This window comes from Oncorhynchus kisutch, linkage group LG25 (genome assembly GCF_002021735.2).
Source record: "Oncorhynchus kisutch isolate 150728-3 linkage group LG25, Okis_V2, whole genome shotgun sequence".
Classification (NCBI taxonomy): Eukaryota; Metazoa; Chordata; class Actinopteri; order Salmoniformes; family Salmonidae; genus Oncorhynchus; species Oncorhynchus kisutch.
In genome coordinates, this window is record NC_034198.2 from 32,665,631 (window position 1) to 32,688,975 (window position 23,345).

The 23,345-nt window shown below is 42.0% G+C and overlaps 1 pseudogene; it reads right to left on the reverse strand.

The window, feature by feature from the left end:
• Window positions 1-226: 226 nt before the first annotated feature.
• The window catches only part of LOC109870035 (DNA primase large subunit-like), a 46,910-nt pseudogene continuing 23,791 nt past the window's right edge, over window positions 227-23,345 (reverse strand).

A 23,345-nucleotide genomic window follows, 5' to 3' on the forward strand; every position in this document is an offset into this window, starting at 1 on the left:
ATTATATTGTTTATATTTTTTTAAGTATTGTTTGTTCATTGCCAGTCAGGGGTGCCAGTAATGTTGGAGCCCACTGTACGTACATGTGGAGGTAAAACAGGAGCTAAACAAAACGTTTTAGAGAAGTATAGAAAAGTATTACTCTTTGTAAAAAAAAGTTATATTGGATGGGAGCTTTATTTAAAATGACAGTGGGGAAATGTGATCAGGGATAAGTGAGACAATATCAGGCATCTTGGAAGAAAGAATCCAGGTTCTTTGTCATTTCTGCTGGCACCTCCTGAGACAGGTTCCCTGGTCCTGGTGTCTGGCGAGGGGGCGTGTTGGGGGGTTGTCCTGCCGCTTCACCTCCACCTTCACCCCAGCCACAGGACCACCTAACAGCTTCTGGCTCTCCATGCAGTACTGGTTGGGGTGATTGAGCGAGAGCCCAGAGTCCTCAATCTGACAACACAAAACAGAAAAACGTGTGTAAGGTGTCAGACAGTAAAAAGAATACCGGTTCAAATGTTAATGAGCTAGAAAGAGTAGCGATGGTCAGCTTTGACAGACATGTTAGAAAGAAGAAAACTCTGCTTCAGTTATTTTACCATTTTCATTGTACTGGTGTAATGAACTGCTGCAATTCCTCCCTCATCTTCAAGCCTGGCTGTGTGATTGGGATAGAACAAACCAGCTTTGAAGTCTACCTGATTAGTCTCTCTCCTGCCATCATCTTGATCATTGTCCAGTTCCTTTGTCTAGCTAGGAAAATGCTAGCTAACTACTAGACTGTATTGGAACAAGCATGGGGGCTAGGTACGCCTACATATCTCAGCAGCATTTCGATAGAAATAGACTTCTCTACAAAAACAAGAATCAAAGAAAGAAGTTCAGTACTGATCTAAGAAAAAAACATTATCTCTCCTGCTTACTATACTGTCTCTGTTCACGGTCTGTCCAGCAAACTTTTTTTAAAGTTTTTTTTTAGGAATGGGGGAAAAATCTCAGAGCAACAGGTTGCTGAGTAGAGAGCTTTCCATTACACCCTGATCGGTCTCAGTTTCACCACATTACAGCAAATGGCACTTGGCCTTCTGGCTGTGAAAAATGACAAAATGCATAAACATGAAACAATCCGAAACAGAGATCAGAAACAAATCAATCTTTGAATGATTTTGCTGCAGCCCCCGCCCCTTCTGCCCCCTCCCCTAATCCGAGGTGAAGCATATCAGAGCGCTCCACTGGACACTATTTCATTACTCTTTCTATTGTTTGATTTATCATCAGTGTAAATATTTAATCATTTAAGTATTATATTTTGACCTTTAATAAACACTGCCAAGGACGGAGAAACGACTGCGATCTATCTGTACAAACCCACAGATCTGGAGCCAGGTAGGACATGTGGCAGAGTTTGAATTCTCCCAGTCGCAGGTAAGGGAGAAATGAGTTGGTCGTCTTTGTGTCCCATGATGACTTAGAGATGAGTGGCTGTAGATTTGGGGGATGGCCCAGACCCACCTCACAAAACAGCTATGCTTTGCGCATTAATGTCACAAACGTGCAGTACGGACGACAGCACCAAAAAATTTGTCATGAATTTCATAAATTCAGGCAACTTTTGTTGTAAAGAAGTTACATATAGCTGAAGCCAGTAGGAGGCCAATAACAATAATTTAGGCTGGTAACCAGGAACAATGTGACCCCCCCCCCCAAGGGTGTCGCTAGGTCACAACAGACAGTGTCCTTTGCCTGTCCTCTCTTCAAGGAGCAAAGTGGCTTTCATCGGGACCGACTTTCATCGTGACTTACTCTCAAGTAACCAATAAAGGCTAGGTAGTCTAAAACCTTATTGAATAAGATTGATCAGAAATCTGTCCCATTAAAACATATTGGGGATTAAGGTATACAGTCTTAAACATGTACTCTCACTGGGTTATCAGATTGAAATGTGATTGAGGATATTAGCTGCATCTGAATAAACTTTGCACCGGAGCGATGGCAAATACATCACATCAAAGACCGCTCCCTTCTCTCCTTCTCAGACTCAAATGAACCTGTCACATAGCAGATAGTCAACATTTATATCTTGGTGCTACATTCCCACATTCTCACCGGGATTCTGGCACTTCAACTGCGTTGAATGCTGAGGGACAGGGGCACGTGATAAAGAAATAATCCTGACTGACATCTCTAGATTATTGCCTTCTCACCGAAACGTTTAAAACACCACCTGTCAGTTTGCAGAGCGTCCAATTTGAATAGAATTAACAGTGTAGCACGGAAAATCTGACGGATATTGTCAACATGCATTGGAGAGACCAACTTCCCAAACTGCCGCTTTAATGGCTTCCCGAAAAGAACACATTACCAAACCCCGGGGTATGTCAGAGAAATCGCTATGATCAACGTACATAACAGCACAGACATAAAGAACAATGAAAACGTTGCCCCACATTTTTTTTACATTCTCCGTCTTAAATAGGGATATTAATAACCTTGAACGTGACTGAAACTGCTTATCCAAAGGTCCACCACTAAAATACATTAGATCAAATAAATACTTATTAAGGGCTAAATTAATCTAAAAATCTCATAATAAACCCATACAATTTAAACGGCTATGACGACTAATGATGGATGTGAGTTTGGTGCTCCTCCAGAGACTTCATGCATGAGCTGCAGGGTACTCCCCAAGGCCCTCACAAAGGCGGGCAGGCCGCCCCAATTACATCCGGCCCCGAATGAAAGGCGTCCTTACACTGTGTGACAGCTCAGAGTACTTCTGGCAGGTCAGTGCATTCCCTCGAAACTCCAGGATCTGAAAACAAGAAAGGAAAGTAGAGCGAAAACAGAGATGAGAGGTGTTGAGAGTTATAAAGAGATCTTCAATTATTATTTGTATAGAACAGGAATGTTGCGTAAGAGACGATTTGACGTTAACCAATAGCATTGGCTAGACGCTATAAGCAGTTGCAGGAATAATTCTAATCAAAATCAAATCAAATGTTATTTGTCACATGCGCCAAATACAACAGGTGTAGACCTTGCTGTGAAATGCTTACTTACTACAAGCCCTTTTAACCAACACTGTAGAGTTAAGAAAATATTTACCAAATAAACTAAAGTAAATAATAATAAAAAATAATATAAATTGCTATTATAGATGGAGCGTTTGTGTTAAGGCCCTTGTTTTTTGCAGTTGCTAATTATGGAGAAATGTCACAGCATGGCATTAACGTGAGGCTCAAAGTGTTACCGTAAATGATACTTTCCATGACCCTTAAATACAGCACAGATAAAAACAGGGCGATAACTTGAAGTTATCAAACTAAAATAAGTGATTAACAGGGTTTGTGTTGCAATAATGTGAAGCACAAAATCCCAACTAACTTTTTTTATTTTCTTCCTTAAGCTATCGACCAGGGCCTGGTTTCTCAAAAGCATCTTAAAATCTCCTAGTCTATGGACCGACCGGCGCATCAATCTAAGTAACATAAAACAAATTGCCATCAAAATCCATCAGGTTAGCTAGAGAGAGATTTTTTGTTGTTGTCTTCATGAATGGAATTATGGAGGTAGTTTTGTGCCTATCTAAACAAATATGTATAAAAAATATGGGTTAAATATGTATAAAAAAATAATAATATATACACACATACAGTACCAGTCAAAATGATGAATGAAACTGGCTCTCATGAGGTCCGCCACAGGAAAGGAAAACCCAGAGTTACCTCTGCTGCAGAGGATAAGTTCATTAGAGTTAACTGCACCTCAGATTGCAGCCCAAATAAATGTTTCACAGAGTTTAAGTAACAGGCACTTCTCAACATCAGGTGTTCAGAGGAGACTGCGTGAATCAGGTGAATCATGGTTGAATTGCTGCAAATAAACCACTAATAAAGGACAGCAATAAGAAGAAGATACTTGCTTGGGCCAAGAAACATGAGCAATGGACATTAGACCAGTGAAAATCTGTCCTTTGGTCTGATGAGTCCAAATGAGAGATTTTAGGTTCAAACCGCCATGTCTTTGTGTGACGCAGAGTAGGTGAACGGATGATCTTGGCATGTGTTTCCCACCATGAAGATTGGAGGAAGACATGTGATGGTGCTGTGCTGGTGACACTATTAGTGATTTATTTAGAATTCAAGGCACAGTTAACCAGCATGGCTACCACAGCATTTCTGCAGGGATACACCATCACATCTGGTTTGCACTTAGTGGGACTATAATTTGTTTTCAACAGGACAATGACGCAACACACCTCCAGGCTGTGTAAGGGCTATTTGTCCACAAAGGAGAGTGATGGAGTAATGCATCAGATGACCTGGCCTCCACAATCACCCAACCTCAACCCAATTGAGATGGTTTGGGATGAGTTGGACCGCAGAGTGAAGGAAAAGCAGTCAACAAGTGCTCAGTATATGTGGAAACTCCTTCAAGACTGTTGGAAAAGCATTCCAGGTGAAGCTGGTTGAGAGAATGCCAAGAGTGTGCAAAGCAGTCATCAAAGCAAAGGGTGGCTTCTTTGAATAATCTAAAATATATTTGGATTTGTTTCACACTTTTTTTGGTCCCTACATGATTCCTTATGTGTTATTTCATAGTTGTAGAAAATAGTAAAAATAAAGAAAAACCCTTGAATGAGTAGGTGTGTCCAAACTTTATACTTTACTTTAAACTGTATATACCGTGCCTTCAGACATCATTCAGAAACCCTTGACTTATTACACATTTTGTTACATTACAGCCTTGTTCTAAAAATGATTAAATAAAAATTATTCCTCAGCAATCTACACAAAATACCCCATAATGAGAAAGCAAAAACACGTTTATTATTGTTTTTGCAAATTTATAACAAATAAAAATTTGAAATACCTTATTGACATAAGTATCCAGACCCTTTGCTATGAGTCTCAAAATTGAGCTCAGGTGCATCCTGTTTCCATTGAACATCGTTGAGATGTTTCTGCAACTTAAATGGAGTCTACCTGTGGTACATAATTTGGAAAGGCACACACTTGTCTATATAATGTCCCACAGTTGACAATGCATGTCAAAGCAAAAACTAAGCCATGAGGTTGAAGGACTTGTACGTAGAGCTCTGAGACAGGATTGTGTTGAGGAACAGATCTGGGGAAGGGTAACAAAAAAAGTTGTTCTCAGTCAACTTACACGGTAAAAGGTTCAATCAAATAATTCAAACATTGAAGGTCCCCAAGAACACAGAGGCCTCCATCATTCTTAAATGGAAGAAGTTTGGAACCACCAAGACTCTTCCTAAAGCTGGCAGCCCGGCCAAACTGAGCAATCAGGGGAGAAGGGTCTTGGTCAGGGAGGTGACCAAGAACCCTATGGTCACTGACAGAGCTCTAGAGTTCCTTTGTGAAGATGGAAGAACCTTCCAGAAGGACAAGCATCTCTGCAGTACTCCACCAATCAGGCCTTTATGACAGAGTGACCAGACGGAAGCCACTCCTCAGTAAAAAGCGCATGACAGTCCGCTTGGAGTTTGCCAAAAGGCACCTAAAGATTCTCAGACCATGAGAAACCAGATTCTCTAGTGATGAAACCAAGATTGAACTCTTGGGCCTGAACGCCAAGCGTCACGTCTGGAGGAAACCTGGCACCATCCCTATGGTGAAGCATGGTGGTGGCAGCATCATGATGTGGGGATGCTTTTCAGCAGCAGGGACTGGGAGACTAGTCGGGATCGAGTCAAAGATGAACGGAGCAAAGTACAGAGAGATCCTTGATGAAAACTTGCTCCAGACGTCAGACTCAAGCGAATGTTCACCTTCCAACAGGACAATGGGCCTAAGCATACAGCAAGTTTTAAGCAAGACAACACAGGAGTCAAGGACAGTCTCCGAATGTCCTTGAGTGGCCCAGCAAGAGCCCAGACTTGAACCCGATCGAACATCTCTGGAGAGACCTGAAAATAGCCGTGCAGCATCGATACCCATCCAACCTGACAGAGCTTGAGAGGTTCTGCAGAGAAGAATGGGGGAAACTCCCCAAATACAGGTGTGCCTAGCTTGTAGCATCATTCCCAAGAAGACTTTGTCATTATGGGGTATTGTGTGTAGATTGATGAGGAAAAAAAACTATTTCATACATTTTAGAATAAGGCTGTAACCTAAATAAAATTGGAAAAAGTGAAGGGGTCTGAATACTTTGCGAAGGCACGGTTTTTGCTTTGTCATTTTGCTTTGTCATCTATACAGTGCCTTGCGAAAGTATTCGGCCCCCTTGAACTTTGCGACCTTTGCCACATTTCAGGCTTCAAACATAAAGATATAAAACTGTATTTTTTTGTGAAGAATCAACAACAAGTGGGACACAATAATGAAGTGGAACGACATTTATTGGATATTTCAAACTTTTTTAACAAATCAAAAACTGAAAAATTGGGCGTGCAAAATGGTACAAAAGGCTAGAACGGCATAGGCAAGATGCAGTAGATGGTATTGAGTACAGTATATACATATGAGATGAGTAATGTAGGGTATGTAAACATAAAAATGGCATTGTTTAAAGTGGCTAGTGATACATGTATTACATAAAGATGGCAAGATGCAGTAGATGGTATAGAGTACAGTATATACTGTTGTGTCTTTGGCTATGCCGGATTAAGTGATATGACATGCTATTCATACAATAATTTCTCCGTAATTAATGTTACTTGATTGAGCTAATCATGTAATTAACTAGAGAGTCGGGGCACCACAAAATAATATTTATAGAGCTTCCGAATAAACTTCCGAATAAACTCTTTAAGGACCTAGAAATATTTTACATCAATAACAGTCAATATTAATTGTCACCTTAATTCAGTCTCATCTGAAAGTTGTAAATTCTTGGATATCTTCACAAACCCTGGCTAACAAGTTGAATCAGCAATACAAATTTCAAATCAAATCAAATCAAATCGTGCTTCTACACCTGCATTGCTTGCTGTTTGGGGTTTTAGGCTGGGTTTCTGTACAGCACTTTGAGATATCAGCTGATGTACGAAGGGCTATATAAATATATTTGATTTGATTTGATTTGAATACAAAATTGGGTTAAATTATTCATTTACTAAATACCTAATTAATCACACAGAATTACACAAACACATATATAATCATAACTTGATTACAAATTACGTCATAAAGGAAATCGTTCCTAGCGGGCGGAACAGATATGACAGATTGTTACACAAAAGAAAAGGGCTGGGTTTGAGTGAAAGAGCAGGAAGACTGAGTAACAAAGGAAGAAGCTGTGCTATCGTAAATACAGTATCTTATGCATTCTAAATTACCACCCATTTGGAAAAGGAAAATTAAATAAATATTTACTCTGAGCTGCACTTCGGTAGGTTGGTGGTAGATGGAAGGCCGTGTTGCCAAACCGAGTCCTTTGAAGAATGTCTCTGGTGGTCAATTGGATAAGTTGTAGTAACGTCGTTGTGTGATAGACGGGATACTCTGTCTGTTCCTTCCTAACCTCGTTTGCAGCTGCTGTTGCTAACTCAACGGCTAGGAGGTATCACTTCTGTAGTGAATAAGAGTTCAAAGTTAATACCATTCGCAACCAAAACTCACGCTGATGTTGGCTTCACTCTGTAGTTATTATCTGAACCATTCTGACATTGGACCGTCGTCCTCACATCCTCAGAACAGAAGGTTATATTGTCTTCAAGGCTTTATATGGGAAGGGAGAGGAGGGCGTGTTTGAAAAGTTTTATAACCCATGACGCTTCACAGGGGCGGGCCACTGATTGAGCAGAGCCCTAACCTTATGAAAACCCAATTCTCACATTTTAGAAGCTAAAATCACATTTCATCCCATCACAAATAATTTCATATTCAAACATTTAATTGGAACAACAATTCCATGTGAATCCGATAACTCTGATGTGTAGACTTTCCACTGCAGAGTTTATGTCATCTTATCATTGATGAGAATGTCTCATATGACAACCGAACTGACATCATATTCATTAAGTACCACCGCATATGTTCAATTGGTTGGATTACCAGAATATAGTTAATTTCCCCCCACATTCTGATGTTCCCAGAATCTCAATGTTAACCAAAGGGTTTTCAAATGTAACATCAGGAGGGTGGAGAGAAGAAAAGGGGGGGAAGAGGTATTTATGACTGTCATAAACCTACTCACAGGCCAATGTCATGACAATACATATGACATGAGTAATGTAGGGTATGTAAACATTATATTAAGTGACATTGTTGAAAGTGGCTAGTGATAAATTTTTACATCAATTTTACGTTATTAAAGTGGCTGGAGTTGAGTCAGTATGTTGGCAGCAGCCACTCAATGTTAGTGGTGGCTGTTTAACAGTCTGATGGCCCCGAGTTAGAAGCTGTTTTTCAATCTCTTGGTCCCTGCTTTGATGCACCTGTACTGACCTCGCCTTCTGGATGATAGCGTGGTGAACAGGCAGTGGCTCGGGTGGTTGTTGTCCTTGATGATCTTTATGGCCTTCCTGTGACATCGGGTGGTGTAGGTGTCCTGGAGGGCAGGTAGTTTGCTCCCGGTGATGCATTGTGCAGACCTCACTACCCTCTGGAGAGCCTTACGGTTGTGGGCGGATCAGTTGCCGTACCAGGCGGCAACTGATCCGTCTGTAAAAGTTTGTGAGTGTAAAAGTTAGTGAGTGCTTTTGATGACAAGCCAATAAAAATATAGCCTACAACTATTTTATCCTTTATTTTACTAGGCAAGTCAGCTAAGAACAAATTCTTATTTACAATGACAGCCTATTGTGCGCCGCCCAATGGGACTCCCAATCACGGCCAGATGTGATACAGCCTGGATTCAAACCAGGGACTATAGTGACACCTCTTGCACTGAGATGCAGTGCCTTAGACCGCTGCACCACTTGGGAGCCATATTAAAAGCACTATTAAAAGGAGCAATCTTGCACTTTTAATACATGAAGTAGCACAGTTAGACTTAACATTACTGATCTTGTACTATACCATGCAATATTAGATCTCCACAGAGAATACACAATAACATGATTACTAGACTCTAATTAAAATATATTGCCAATTCAGGTTGCCCTCCCATACTGCATTGTGTTAGTCAAGGTAGAATAGGAAATCATTACCACAAAAAACACTTTCTTCTTTTTGAAACCTTTGCTAGATGTCATTGCCCATCAGAACATTCAAAACGACTTTGAAACATTATATTTCTCGAGTATACTGTGGGATGTTAGGCTGCGTGTATATGTTCTTCATACCAGACTTTAAACAGTGAACTTTATGGCCCAATTAAAAAGGGGACCATGAATTAAATGAACATCCTAAAGGTCCATAACTCCATGAGAACGTAACAGCAAGGCCTTAGAACTTTATTTCATTACATGCACCATTGAACCCAGTTTAATGTGTTGAGAGAACACATCGAAAGTGCTTAAAAAGTGCAGTTGAAAATATGCCTCGATTCATTTTAAAAGACACGAATGCTGAGGCGGTCAAAGCTGTAATCTCACTAAGCTGAGCTGCTCATATATAAAAGCTGGGCTCTAAGCTGGAGCACTGTAGGTTTCAACTGCACACAGGATATCAATGCTAAAACTACCCAAACACAACTGACGAGGCTAACAATCCCTGAGGAAAATTGCATCTGAAGTCAACTGAAACTAATTTGATTTCAGAAAATTGGTTAAACCTGTATTAAATAAACACTTGATAAAAATATGGTTAACAGATAACAGCTTCTGGTGCATAAACATTAAAACTGTATTGTTTTACTAAGATCTGGGAAGAAGTCATTAATTCCTCACTTTCCCTAGTGTAATACAAATCAGTCAACCTTGTAGAAAGTGTGATGACAATCTACATTTTGTGCTGTACAGAATACATATTCTAATCTATAGTACACCTAACTTTTAGAGAACGAAACTTTCTTCCTTTCCACTTTTTCTGGTATTGTCATGGGGAGCAACTTGAGTCAGACTTATGTAAGCCTGAGTTTTGGTGAGTTTATAGTTTTCACGTTATGTCCGTAATGTGTGTTTGTTTTTTGCAATTTTTTGCCATTGTTTTTTGCCAACTGGTCTATACAGTTGAAGTCGGAAGTTTACATACTCTTAGGTTGGAGTCATTAAAACTCGTTTTACAACCACTATACAAATTTCTTCTTAACAAACTATAGTTTTGGCAAGTCGGTTAGGACATCTACTTTGTGCATGACAAGTCATTTTTCCAACAATTGTTTACAGACAGATTATTTCACCGTATCACAATTCCAGTGGGTCAGAAGTTTACATACACTAAGTTGACTGTGCCTATAAACAGCTTGGAAAATTCCAGAAAATGATGTCATGGCTATAGAAGCCTCTGATAAATTATGTTAATTAGCCTGAGTCAATTGGCGGTATACCTGTGGATGTATTTCAAGGCCTACCTTCAAATTCAGTGCCTCTTTGCTTGACATCATGGGAAAATCAAAAGAAATCAGCCAAGACCTAAGAAAAAGACATCACCGGCAACAACGTTGCCTATGGGCACAAACCCACCATCGCTGGACCAGACAGGACTAGCAAAAAGTGCTCTTCGCTAACGAGTTGTGGTTTTGTCTCACCAGGGTTGATGGTCAGATTCGCGTTTATCATCGAAGGAATGAGCGTAACACCGAGGCCTGTACTCTGGAGCGGGATTGATTTGGAGGTGGAGGGTCCGTCATGATCTGGGGCAGTGTGTCACAGCATCATCGGACTGAGCTTGTTGTCATTGCAGGCAATCTCAACGCTGTGCGTTACAGGGAAGACATCCTCCTCCCTCATGTGGTACCCTTCCTGCAGGCTCATCCTGACATGACCCTCCAGCATGACAATGCCACCAGCTATAGTGCTCGTTCTGTGCTTGATTTCCTGCAAGACAGGAATTTCGGTGTTCTGTCACGGCCAGCGAAGAGCCCAGATGTCAATCCTATTGATCACGCCTGGGACCTGTTGGATTGGAAGGGGGGGGGGGGGGGGGGCTAGGGCCATTCCTCACAGAAATGTCCGGGAACTTGCAGGTGCCTTTATGGAAGACTGGGGTAAGACTGGGGTATCTCACAGCAAGAACTGGCAAATCTGGTGCAGTCCATGAGGATGAGATACTGACTGTTACCTTTGTTCAGGGATACATTATTCAATTTCTATTAGTCACGTCTGTGGAACTTGTTCAGTTTATGTCTCAGTTGTTGAATCTTGTTATGTTCATACAAATATTTACACATGTTAAGTTTGCTGAAAATAAACACAGTTGACAGTGAGAGGTTTCTTTATTTGCAGAGTTTATATCTATATCTAAATGTCAATAAAACCACCAGGTTAAATTAGATTAGTTATTACAAAGGAAATATGGTCGATGGGATTGTCTGAGCATATTAGTGACAACTGCAGTGAGCTGATGTTGCATTGTGTCATGGGTTAACAACAGAGGTTTTAGAGGGTGTTGTGTTCTGAGCCAAACCTACCTGACTGATGCCGCTGGGCGAGACCTTATAAGACCGCAGCTTCTGCTTCAGCAGCTCTGGGTCACTGCGTCAGAATGGACACCCTGCAACCACCATGTCATAGAGTGAGACGGAATAGGGAGAGAGAGGGGGTGGGGGTTAGACAGGGGGAGAGAGAGAGAAATTACAACTGAGGGGATGGCAGATTCACAAGACCTGCTAAAATAATATTATCAATAACATGAACCACATTGGTTTGTCAGATGAACATCGTAACAGAGGGACCCGTTCCTATGCCAGGACAATAGAATTGTTGCATGCTTCAAATTATTAGACATTGAACTCAAAACACTGTCTTGCATTTGCTATGACTGGGTTCATAGGAAAACTGTATTGCATGCAAACATAACCCTTTTCAAGCAGCACGTCTCCAGGCCCATGCCTCACCGTGCTGGTCGCCTTGGCTGGGTGGGTTTGACAAAATCACCTTCATGCAACTGCAGGGGGTGTAGTCTGTGCGCTTGCCTTCCTTCCCAAACATGTGGCAGATGCTGTAGGCATATGCTTTGTCAAACTAGAACGCAAAAGATTGAGAGAGAGAGAGAGGTGTGAGAAAAGTGTGTGAGAGAAAGGTGTGAGAAAAGTGTGAGAGCGAGAAAGAGAGATGTGAGAGAGATGTGAGAGAAAGAGAGAGGTGTGAGAAAGGTGTGAGAGTTGGAGAGAGAGCGAGAAAGCGAGAGAGATGTGAGACATGGGGTTGTAGTGAAAAAAGGGATCAGGAACAGCACGACGGGAGGTTGGGGGTGAAAACAGAGACGTTGTCGTACATCATGTCGGTGGTGGCAGGGTGTTTTCCGCCATGAAAAATCGAGCTATTAGAGGGAAACTGCGGTAGAGGTATCACCAAACTCAAGACAGCTGTGACTGGATTATGGATAATGTGGCCCATTTCCTCCCTCCGTCTCTTTCCCCCCTCCATCGTCTCCCTGTTCTTGGCTGCACACCTCTTCACATACATGCTGTGATCTGTCACTCACCCCTAGGAATGAACGCGGACAAGTGTCGACATTTGTCAGATGCGTTAACATGAAGGAGACCGATTGGAATTAGTAAAAACGCCAATCACAGAGCCACATTATAGGCACATACTGTACACTACAGACAAGCTATTGTTGGAAAGTCCCCACTGAATTGTGGACCCATTGTTGTGGCAGATTACACAATCAAAATAATCAACCCTTGTAGAAAAAAGGCACATAGACCTATATTGCCACTATGCGGCTAGCTCATGAAGTTCAGGGTTTCTATTGCAACTTCAATGGATTATGATGAGTATAATTAGAGAACCCTGAGAAGCACTTTCAACAGTGAAGGCAGAGCCTCTAAACCATCCGATTCTCATCTTTGCATTCCATAGCCACAGCTCTTGTCGCTGCAGACAGACCTACTGTCCATGCCGCCGCCTCCGCCTCCGGTCCTGCTCCAAAATATATGGCGTGTGCTTAAGAAACCATTACACTGTTTGAGTTCGATGGGGGTCACTGCATTCAATCTCAGCAGTGAACTCAATTTACCAATCATATGTACTCCTGTAGCTGCTCAAAAGGGAAATACAGCCTCCCCCTGATGGTAAAATCAACAGTGGGCTGTGGGAGAGCGAGAAAACATTAATCACAATTGTACTCATCATAATCCATTAAAGTTGTAATAAAACCCCCGAACTTGACAAGGTGACTAGCTACATAGTGGCAATATAAGGAGTAATAAAACTACTCACCGATCATATATTAATTATATGGTGCTTTTAAGGATTTCGCAAGCCATTTCCAGTTTAAAGATCACAGCCTACTGTATTAAAATCGTTCTAGGAGCTCTGTCAGTGCGTAGACATTTGTGTATAAGTTTCCTCCGTTACGACTTAACTGCAATTCATGCATATTCATGAGTGACAGTGCACAATGAAGAGTTTTACACTGATCTTTGAACATCGAGAACAGATAAAGGATCTTTGACGGGTACATACTGTATAAGAAACCACACAAACACACTGAGACGTTGATAACTTTGATTGAAAGGTCACAAGCCACATCTGTACTTTGTCAATTCCCATGGTGCCTTCCAGATATCTACAGGTGGGACTTGCCAGGGACCTCACGATATGATAACACCCCCACTTGTTTGACACAGAACAGTCTCAATTCGTTGGGGGCATGGACTCTACAATAAGTTGAAAGTGTTCCACAGGGACGCTGGCTGATGTTGACTCCAGTGCTACCCACAGTTGTGTCACGTTGGCTGGATGTCCTTTGGGTGGTGGACCATTCTTGTGATGCACAAGGGAAATACAGTGCATTCTCAGACCCCTTCCCCTTTTCTACATTTTGTTATGTTGCCACGTTATTCTAAAATGGATTAAATTAAATGTTTTCCCCTCAATCTACACGCAATACTCCATAATGACTTGGCAAAAAGTGGTATTTAGAAATGTTTGCAAATTTATTCAAAATAAAAAACAGAAATACCTTATTTACATAAGAATTCAGACCCTTTGCTATGAGGCTCAAAATTGAGCTCAGGTGCATCTTGTTTCCAATGACCATCCTTGAGATGTTTCTACAACTTGATTGGAGTCCACCTGTGGTAAATTCAATTGATTTGGACATCATTTACAAGATGGTGCCGACAGAGATGTCGCCTTAGAAAACTATGCAGTAATTTTTTTAAATGTATTATTACTTACATTACATACATTATTACAGCCGGGAGGAACTATTGGATATAAGAGCGAAGTCAACTTACCAACACTATGACCAGGAATACGACTTTCCTGAAGCGGATCCTCTGTTTGGACCACCACCCAGGACAATGGATCTAATCCCAGAAGCCGACCCAAAACAAAGGGTTGGCAGACGGAGTGGCCTCCTGGTCAGGCTCCGTAGGAGGTGCACATCGTACACCGCTCCCGTTGTTGTATTTTTATTTTTAATACATCTGAACAAATGTCTAAAAATCTGTTTTGTTTTGTCATTACAGGGTATTGTGTGACGATTGATGAGGAAAAACATGAATTGAATACATTTTAGACTAAAGCTGTAACGTAACAAAATGTGTTGAAAGGGAAGGGGTCTGAATACTTTTCGAAAGCACTGTAGATGTCTTTTTCCCCTCATCAACTAAATCCATTTTAGAATAAGACTGTAACGTAACATCACAATCCATGTTTCAATTGTCTCAAGGCTTAAAAACACTTCTTTAACCCGTCTCCTCCCCTTCATCTACACTGATTAAAGTGGATTTAACAGGTGACATCAAGAAGGGACATCAGCTTTGACCTGGATTCACTTGTTCAGTCTCATGGATAGAGCAGGTGTTCTTAATGTTTTGTACACTCAGTGTATGTCTGCCGCAGAGACACAAAAGAGAGCAGGAGCAAATATATTTGGATAATTCATGGAAATAAGTGCTGATAACATGTTGGCTCTATAAAAAGAAGATGGAGAGCCAGCTATAGGATGAAAATATTGTCCAAAATAATAATCGCGATATGTAACTATCAACCCCCCCCTCAACCTACTGGTCCATTCAGTCATAAGAGCTTCTCACAAGGAGCTTAGCTCCAAGGACAACAATGGCATTAGCTAAATGAAGCCAGTCTAATTATACAGAGACGTAGCTATTGAGTGTCAGAAATGCCAACCATTCATGCATTCAGTGCTCCACTGAAAGCCTGCCACACACAAAGCCTGTCATTCTTCCACTGCATACCCCACTTACTTTTATAACACTAACTAATTACTGTAATAATGTCAACTAGTTCCAATGTAATGTATGCAAATGCTCATTGGAGGAAGTGCATTGCTATTTCATGACCGAGCCTGAAAGATGCCAGCTGAAATAAATAGGCTCTTATTTGTAATTTCAAGCTTTTCTTTTGGAAAGGTTATTTCAAGACATCAAATCCTGAGACCTGCTCTTCTTTCCCATGTTTGAATGCAACATGTAGGTTAGTTGTAGTGAGACTGATCAAAAGACACGCCTTGACTCTAAACTGTAATCATAACTGAAAAGCTAGCTAATCCAATGATGAATCACAATGTGAACATTTGTCCATTTCATTCATCTACAAAACTAATTCATTCAATACCAAAAAATGCCTCATAAGCATACCACCAAAAACAACAAAAAAACTAATGCAGTCGAACAATGAGGCTCTCATTTCAAAGCCTTATCAAACATCCCCAGGGGAAACTGTTCCTAAGAAGTTGGCTTCAATATGACAAAAGGGAGAAAAAACCATGCAAGTCATATTAGCGTGAATCTGGTTTAACTTGATTTAAATTGAACCCAAACAGTCCTCTACCCATTTTACTGAGGAGATGTTGACATAGCTGTTGGTAAATGCCGTGTCTGCCCTGGGGGCTTACTGTACAGCCTGTTAGTTAATGCAGTGTCTACCCTGGAGGCTTACTGTACAGCCTGTTAGTTAAGGCAGTGTCTACCCTGGGGGCTTACTGTACAGCCTGTTAGTTAATGCGTCGTCTCCCCTGGGGGCTTACTGTACAGCCTGTTAGTTAATGCATTGTCTGCCCTGGGAGCTTACTGTACAGCCTGTTAGTTAATGCATTGTCTGCCCTGGGGGCTTACTGTACAGCCTGTTAGTTAATGCATTTTCTGCCCTGGGGGCTGTACAGCCTGTTAGTTAATGCATCGTCTACCCTGGAGGCTGTACAGCCTGTTAGTTAATGCATTGTCTGCCCTGGGGGCTTACTGTACAGCCTGTTAGTTAATGCATCGTCTGCCCTGGAGGCTGTACAGCCTGTTAGTTAATGCATTGTCTACCCTGGGGGCTTACTGTACAGCCTGTTAGTTAATGCAGTGTCTACCCTGGAGGCTGTACAGCCTGTTCGTTAATGCAGTGTCTACCCTGGGGGCTTACTGTACAGCCTGTTAGTTAATGCATTGTCTGCCCTGGGGGCTTACTGTACAGCCTGTTAGTTAATGCAGTGTCTACCCTGGGGGCTTACTGTACAGCCTGTTAGTTAATGCAGTGTCTACCCTGGGGGCTTACTGTACAGCCTGTTAGTTAATGCAGTGTCTACACTGGGGGCTTACTGTATAGCCTGTTAGTTAATGCAGTGTCTACCCTGGGGGCTTACTGTACAGCCTGTTAGTTAATGCAGTGTCTACCCTGGGGGCTTACTGTACAGCCTGTTAGTTAATGCAGTGTCTACCCTGGGGCTTACTGTACAGCCTGTTAGTTAATGCAGTGTCTACCCTGGGGGCTTACTGTACAGCCTGTTAGTTAATGCAGTGTCTACCCTGGGGGCTTACTGTACAGCCTGTTAGTTAATGCAGTGTCTACCCTGGGGGCTTACTGTACAGCCTGTTAGTTAATGCAGTGTCTACCCTGGGGGCTTACTGTACAGCCTGTTAGTTAATGCAGTGTCTACCCTGGGAGCTTACTGTACAGCCTGTTAGTTAATGCAGTGTCTACCCTGGGGGCTTACTGTACAGCCTGTTAGTTAATGCAGTGTCTACCCAGGGGGCTTACTGTACAGCCTGTTAGTTAATGCAGTGTCTACCCTGGAAGCTTACTGTACAGCCTGTTAGTTAATGCAGTGTCTACCCTGGGGGCTTACTGTACAGCCTGTTAGTTAATGCAGTGTCTACCCTGGGGGCTTACTGTACAGCCTGTTAGTTAATGCAGTGTCTACCCTGGGAGCTTACTGTACAGCCTGTTAGTTAATGCAGTGTCTACCCTGGGGGCTTACTGTACAGCCTGTTAGTTAATGCAGTGTCTACCCTGGGGGCTTACTGTACAGCCTGTTAGTTAATGCAGTGTCTACCCTGGGGGCTTACTGTACAGGCTATTAACATCTCCAGTCCAACACACTTTGGCAACGGCGACAGAGAAACCTGAAATAGAAGGAATTAGAAGTGTGTGTGTAAGACTTGCCATGGCTCCTCAGAGACAGTCCATTGTGACGGATGTGTAACTAGCCCTAATCCATCTTGTGTAATGCCATTAAAACATGTTTCATTGTAATCACTGCTACAAGCCTCATAACAACGAACACCTTGTAAAATAAACAGTACAACATTGAAGGTGAGGGACTCCACAATACATCATGGCTCTTCCCAAAATGCACATCAATTTGTCTGCTTTTCAAGTTAGTAAAAGTGCAGCTTTTTGCTCTATATTAGTGGTTTGGGTAAAAAGCTTGACGATACAAGCTACATACACTGAGTATACAAATATACTAATATATATATTAAGTAGATATACAGTGCCTTCGGGAAGTATTCAGACCCCTTGATTTTTTGGGAAATGGATTAAAATGGATTAAATCAAAAACATCCTCAGGAACCTACACTCAACATCCCATAATGACAAAGCGAAAACAGGTTTTTATATTTTTGCAAATGTTTTTAAAAAATAAACAGAAAAACCTCATTTAAAAAAGTATTAGAACACTTTATTATGAGAATTTCGAAAATGAGCTCAGATGCATCCATTTTCATTGATCTATCATGACAAGGTGAGACCCAGATGCATCCATTTTCATTGATCTATCATGACAAGGTGAGACCCAGGTGCATCCATTTTCCATTGATCTATCATGACAAGGTGAGACCCATGTGCATCCATTTTCATTGATCTATCATGACAAGGTGAGACCCAGGTGCATCCATTTTCCATTGATCTATCATGACAAGGTGAGACCCAGGTGCATCCATTTCCCATTGATCTATCATGACAAGGTGAGACCCAGATGCATCCATTTTCCATTGATCTATCATGACAAGGTGAGACCCAGGTGCATCCATTTTCCATTGATCTATCATGACAAGGTGAGACCCAGGTGCATCCATTTTCCATTGATCTATCATGACAAGGTGAGACCCATGTGCATCCATTTTCCATTGATCTATCATGACAAGGTGAGACCCAGATGCATCCATTTTCCATTGATCTATCATGACAAGGTGAGACCCAGATGCATCCATTTTCCATTGATCTATCATGACAAGGTGAGACCCAGATGCATCCATTTTCCATTGATCTATCATGACAAGGTGAGACCCAGATGCATCCATTTTCCATTGATCTATCATGACAAGGTGAGACCCAGATGCATCCATTTTCCATTGATCTATCATGACAAGGTGAGACCCAGGTGCATCCATTTTCCATTGATCTATCATGACAAGGTGAGACCCATGTGCATCCATTTTCCATTGATCTATCATGACAAGGTGAGACCCAGGTGCATCCATTTTCCATTGATCTATCATGACAAGGTGAGACCCAGGTGCATCCATTTTCCATTGATCTATCATGACAAGGTGAGACCCAGATGCATCCATTTTCCATTGATCTATCATGACAAGGTGAGACCCAGGTGCATCCATTTTCCATTGATCTATCATGACAAGGTGAGACCCAGATGCATCCATTTTCCATTGATCTATCATGACAAGGTGAGACCCAGGTGCATCCATTTTCCATTGATCTATCATGACAAGGTGAGACCCATGTGCATCCATTTTCCATTGATCTATCATGACAAGGTGAGACCCAGGTGCATCCATTTTCCATTGATCTATCATGACAAGGTGAGACCCATGTGCATCCATTTTCCATTGATCTATCATGACAAGGTGAGACCCAGATGCATCCATTTTCCATTGATCTATCATGACAAGGTGAGACCCAGATGCATCCATTTTCCATTGATCTATCATGACAAGGTGAGACCCAGGTGCATCCATTTTCCATTGATCTATCATGACAAGGTGAGACCCAGATGCATCCATTTTCCATTGATCTATCATGACAAGGTGAGACCCAGGTGCATCCATTTTCCATTGATCTATCATGACAAGGTGAGACCCAGATGCATCCATTTTCCATTGATCTATCATGACAAGGTGAGACCCAGATGCATCCATTTTCCATTGATCTATCATGACAAGGTGAGACCCAGGTGCATCCATTTTCCATTGATCTATCATGACAAGGTGAGACCCAGATGCATCCATTTTCCATTGATCTATCATGACAAGGTGAGACCCAGGTGCATCCATTTTCCATTGATCTATCATGACAAGGTGAGACCCAGATGCATCCATTTTCCATTGATCTATCATGACAAGGTGAGACCCAGGTGCATCCATTTTCCATTGATCTATCATGACAAGGTGAGACCCAGATGCATCCATTTTCCATTGATCTATCATGACAAGGTGAGACCCAGGTGCATCCATTTTCCATTGATCTATCATGACAAGGTGAGACCCAGATGCATCCATTTTCCATTGATCTATCATGACAAGGTGAGACCCAGATGCATCCATTTTCCATTGATCTATCATGACAAGGTGAGACCCAGATGCATCCATTTTCCATTGATCTATCATGACAAGGTGAGACCCAGATGCATCCATTTTCCATTGATCTATCATGACAAGGTGAGACCCAGGTGCATCCATTTTCCATTGATCTATCATGACAAGGTGAGACCCAGGTGCATCCATTTTCCATTGATCTATCATGACAAGGTGAGACCCAGGTGCATCCATTTTCCATTGATCTATCATGACAAGGTGAGACCCAGGTGCATCCATTTTCCATTGATCTATCATGACAAGGTGAGACCCAGGTGCATCCATTTTCCATTGATCTATCATGACAAGGTGAGACCCAGATGCATCCATTTTCCATTGATCTATCATGACAAGGTGAGACCCAGGTGCATCCATTTTCCATTGATCTATCATGACAAGGTGAGACCCAGGTGCATCCATTTTCCATTGATCTATCATGACAAGGTGAGACCCAGGTGCATCCATTTTCCATTGATCTATCATGACAAGGTGAGACCCAGGTGCATCCATTTTCCATTGATCTATCATGACAAGGTGAGACCCAGGTGCATCCATTTTCCATTGATCTATCATGACAAGGTGAGACCCAGGTGCATCCATTTTCCATTGATCTATCATGACAAGGTGAGACCCAGATGCATCCATTTTCCATTGATCTATCATGACAAGGTGAGACCCAGGTGCATCCATTTTCCATTGATCTATCATGACAAGGTGAGACCCAGGTGCATCCATTTTCCATTGATCTATCATGACAAGGTGAGACCCAGGTGCATCCATTTTCCATTGATCTATCATGACAAGGTGAGACCCAGGTGCATCCATTTTCCATTGATCTATCATGACAAGGTGAGACCCAGATGCATCCATTTTCCATTGATCTATCATGACAAGGTGAGACCCAGGTGCATCCATTTTCCATTGATCTATCATGACAAGGTGAGACCCAGGTGCATCCATTTTCCATTGATCTATCATGACAAGGTGAGACCCAGATGCATCCATTTTCCATTGATCTATCATGACAAGGTGAGACCCAGATGCATCCATTTTCCATTGATCTATCATGACAAGGTGAGACCCAGGTGCATCCATTTTCCATTGATCTATCATGACAAGGTGAGACCCAGGTGCATCCATTTTCCATTGATCTATCATGACAAGGTGAGACCCAGGTGCATCCATTTTCCATTGATCTATCATGACAAGGTGAGACCCAGGTGCATCCATTTTCCATTGATCTATCATGACAAGGTGAGACCCAGATGCATCCATTTTCCATTGATCTATCATGACAAGGTGAGACCCAGATGCATCCATTTTCCATTGATCTATCATGACAAGGTGAGACCCAGGTGCATCCATTTTCCATTGATCTATCATGACAAGGTGAGACCCAGGTGCATCCATTTTCCATTGATCTATCATGACAAGGTGAGACCCAGGTGCATCCATTTTCCATTGATCTATCATGACAAGGTGAGACCCAGGTGCATCCATTTTCCATTGATCTATCATGACAAGGTGAGACCCAGGTGCATCCATTTTCCATTGATCTATCATGACAAGGTGAGACCCAGATGCATCCATTTTCCATTGATCTATCATGACAAGGTGAGACCCAGGTGCATCCATTTTCCATTGATCTATCATGACAAGGTGAGACCCAGATGCATCCATTTTCCATTGATCTATCATGACAAGGTGAGACCCAGGTGCATCCATTTTCCATTGATCTATCATGACAAGGTGAGACCCATGTGCATCCATTTTCCATTGATCTATCATGACAAGGTGAGACCCAGGTGCATCCATTTTCCATTGATCTATCATGACAAGGTGAGACCCAGGTGCATCCATTTTCCATTGATCTATCATGACAAGGTGAGACCCAGGTGCATCCATTTTCCATTGATCTATCATGACAAGGTGAGACCCAGGTGCATCCATTTTCCATTGATCTATCATGACAAGGTGAGACCCAGGTGCATCCATTTTCCATTGATCTATCATGACAAGGTGAGACCCATGTGCATCCATTTTCCATTGATCTATCATGACAAGGTGAGACCCAGGTGCATCCATTTTCCATTGATCTATCATGACAAGGTGAGACCCAGGTGCATCCATTTTCCATTGATCTATCATGACAAGGTGAGACCCAGGTGCATCCATTTTCCATTGATCTATCATGACAAGGTGAGACCCAGGTGCATCCATTTTCCATTGATCTATCATGACAAGGTGAGACCCAGATGCATCCATTTTCCATTGATCTATCATGACAAGGTGAGACCCAGGTGCATCCATTTTCCATTGATCTATCATGACAAGGTGAGACCCATGTGCATCCATTTTCCATTGATCTATCATGACAAGGTGAGACCCAGGTGCATCCATTTTCCATTGATCTATCATGACAAGGTGAGACCCAGATGCATCCATTTTCCATTGATCTATCATGACAAGGTGAGACCCAGGTGCATCCATTTTCCATTGATCTATCATGACAAGGTGAGACCCAGATGCATCCATTTTCCATTGATCTATCATGACAAGGTGAGACCCAGATGCATCCATTTTCCATTGATCTATCATGACAAGGTGAGACCCAGGTGCATCCATTTTCCATTGATCTATCATGACAAGGTGAGACCCAGGTGCATCCATTTTCCATTGATCTATCATGACAAGGTGAGACCCAGGTGCATCCATTTTCCATTGATCTATCATGACAAGGTGAGACCCAGATGCATCCATTTTCCATTGATCTATCATGACAAGGTGAGACCCAGATGCATCCATTTTCCATTGATCTATCATGACAAGGTGAGACCCAGATGCATCCATTTTCCATTGATCTATCATGACAAGGTGAGACCCAGGTGCATCCATTTTCCATTGATCTATCATGACAAGGTGAGACCCAGGTGCATCCATTTTCCATTGATCTATCATGACAAGGTGAGACCCAGATGCATCCATTTTCCATTGATCTATCATGACAAGGTGAGACCCAGGTGCATCCATTTTCCATTGATCTATCATGACAAGGTGAGACCCAGGTGCATCCATTTTCCATTGATCTATCATGACAAGGTGAGACCCAGATGCATCCATTTTCCATTGATCTATCATGACAAGGTGAGACCCAGATGCATCCATTTTCCATTGATCTATCATGACAAGGTGAGACCCAGATGCATCCATTTTCCATTGATCTATCATGACAAGGTGAGACCCAGATGCATCCATTTTCCATTGATCTATCATGACAAGGTGAGACCCAGATGCATCCATTTTCCATTGATCTATCATGACAAGGTGAGACCCAGGTGCATCCATTTTCCATTGATCTATCATGACAAGGTGAGACCCAGGTGCATCCATTTTCCATTGATCTATCATGACAAGGTGAGACCCAGGTGCATCCATTTTCCATTGATCTATCATGACAAGGTGAGACCCAGATGCATCCATTTTCCATTGATCTATCATGACAAGGTGAG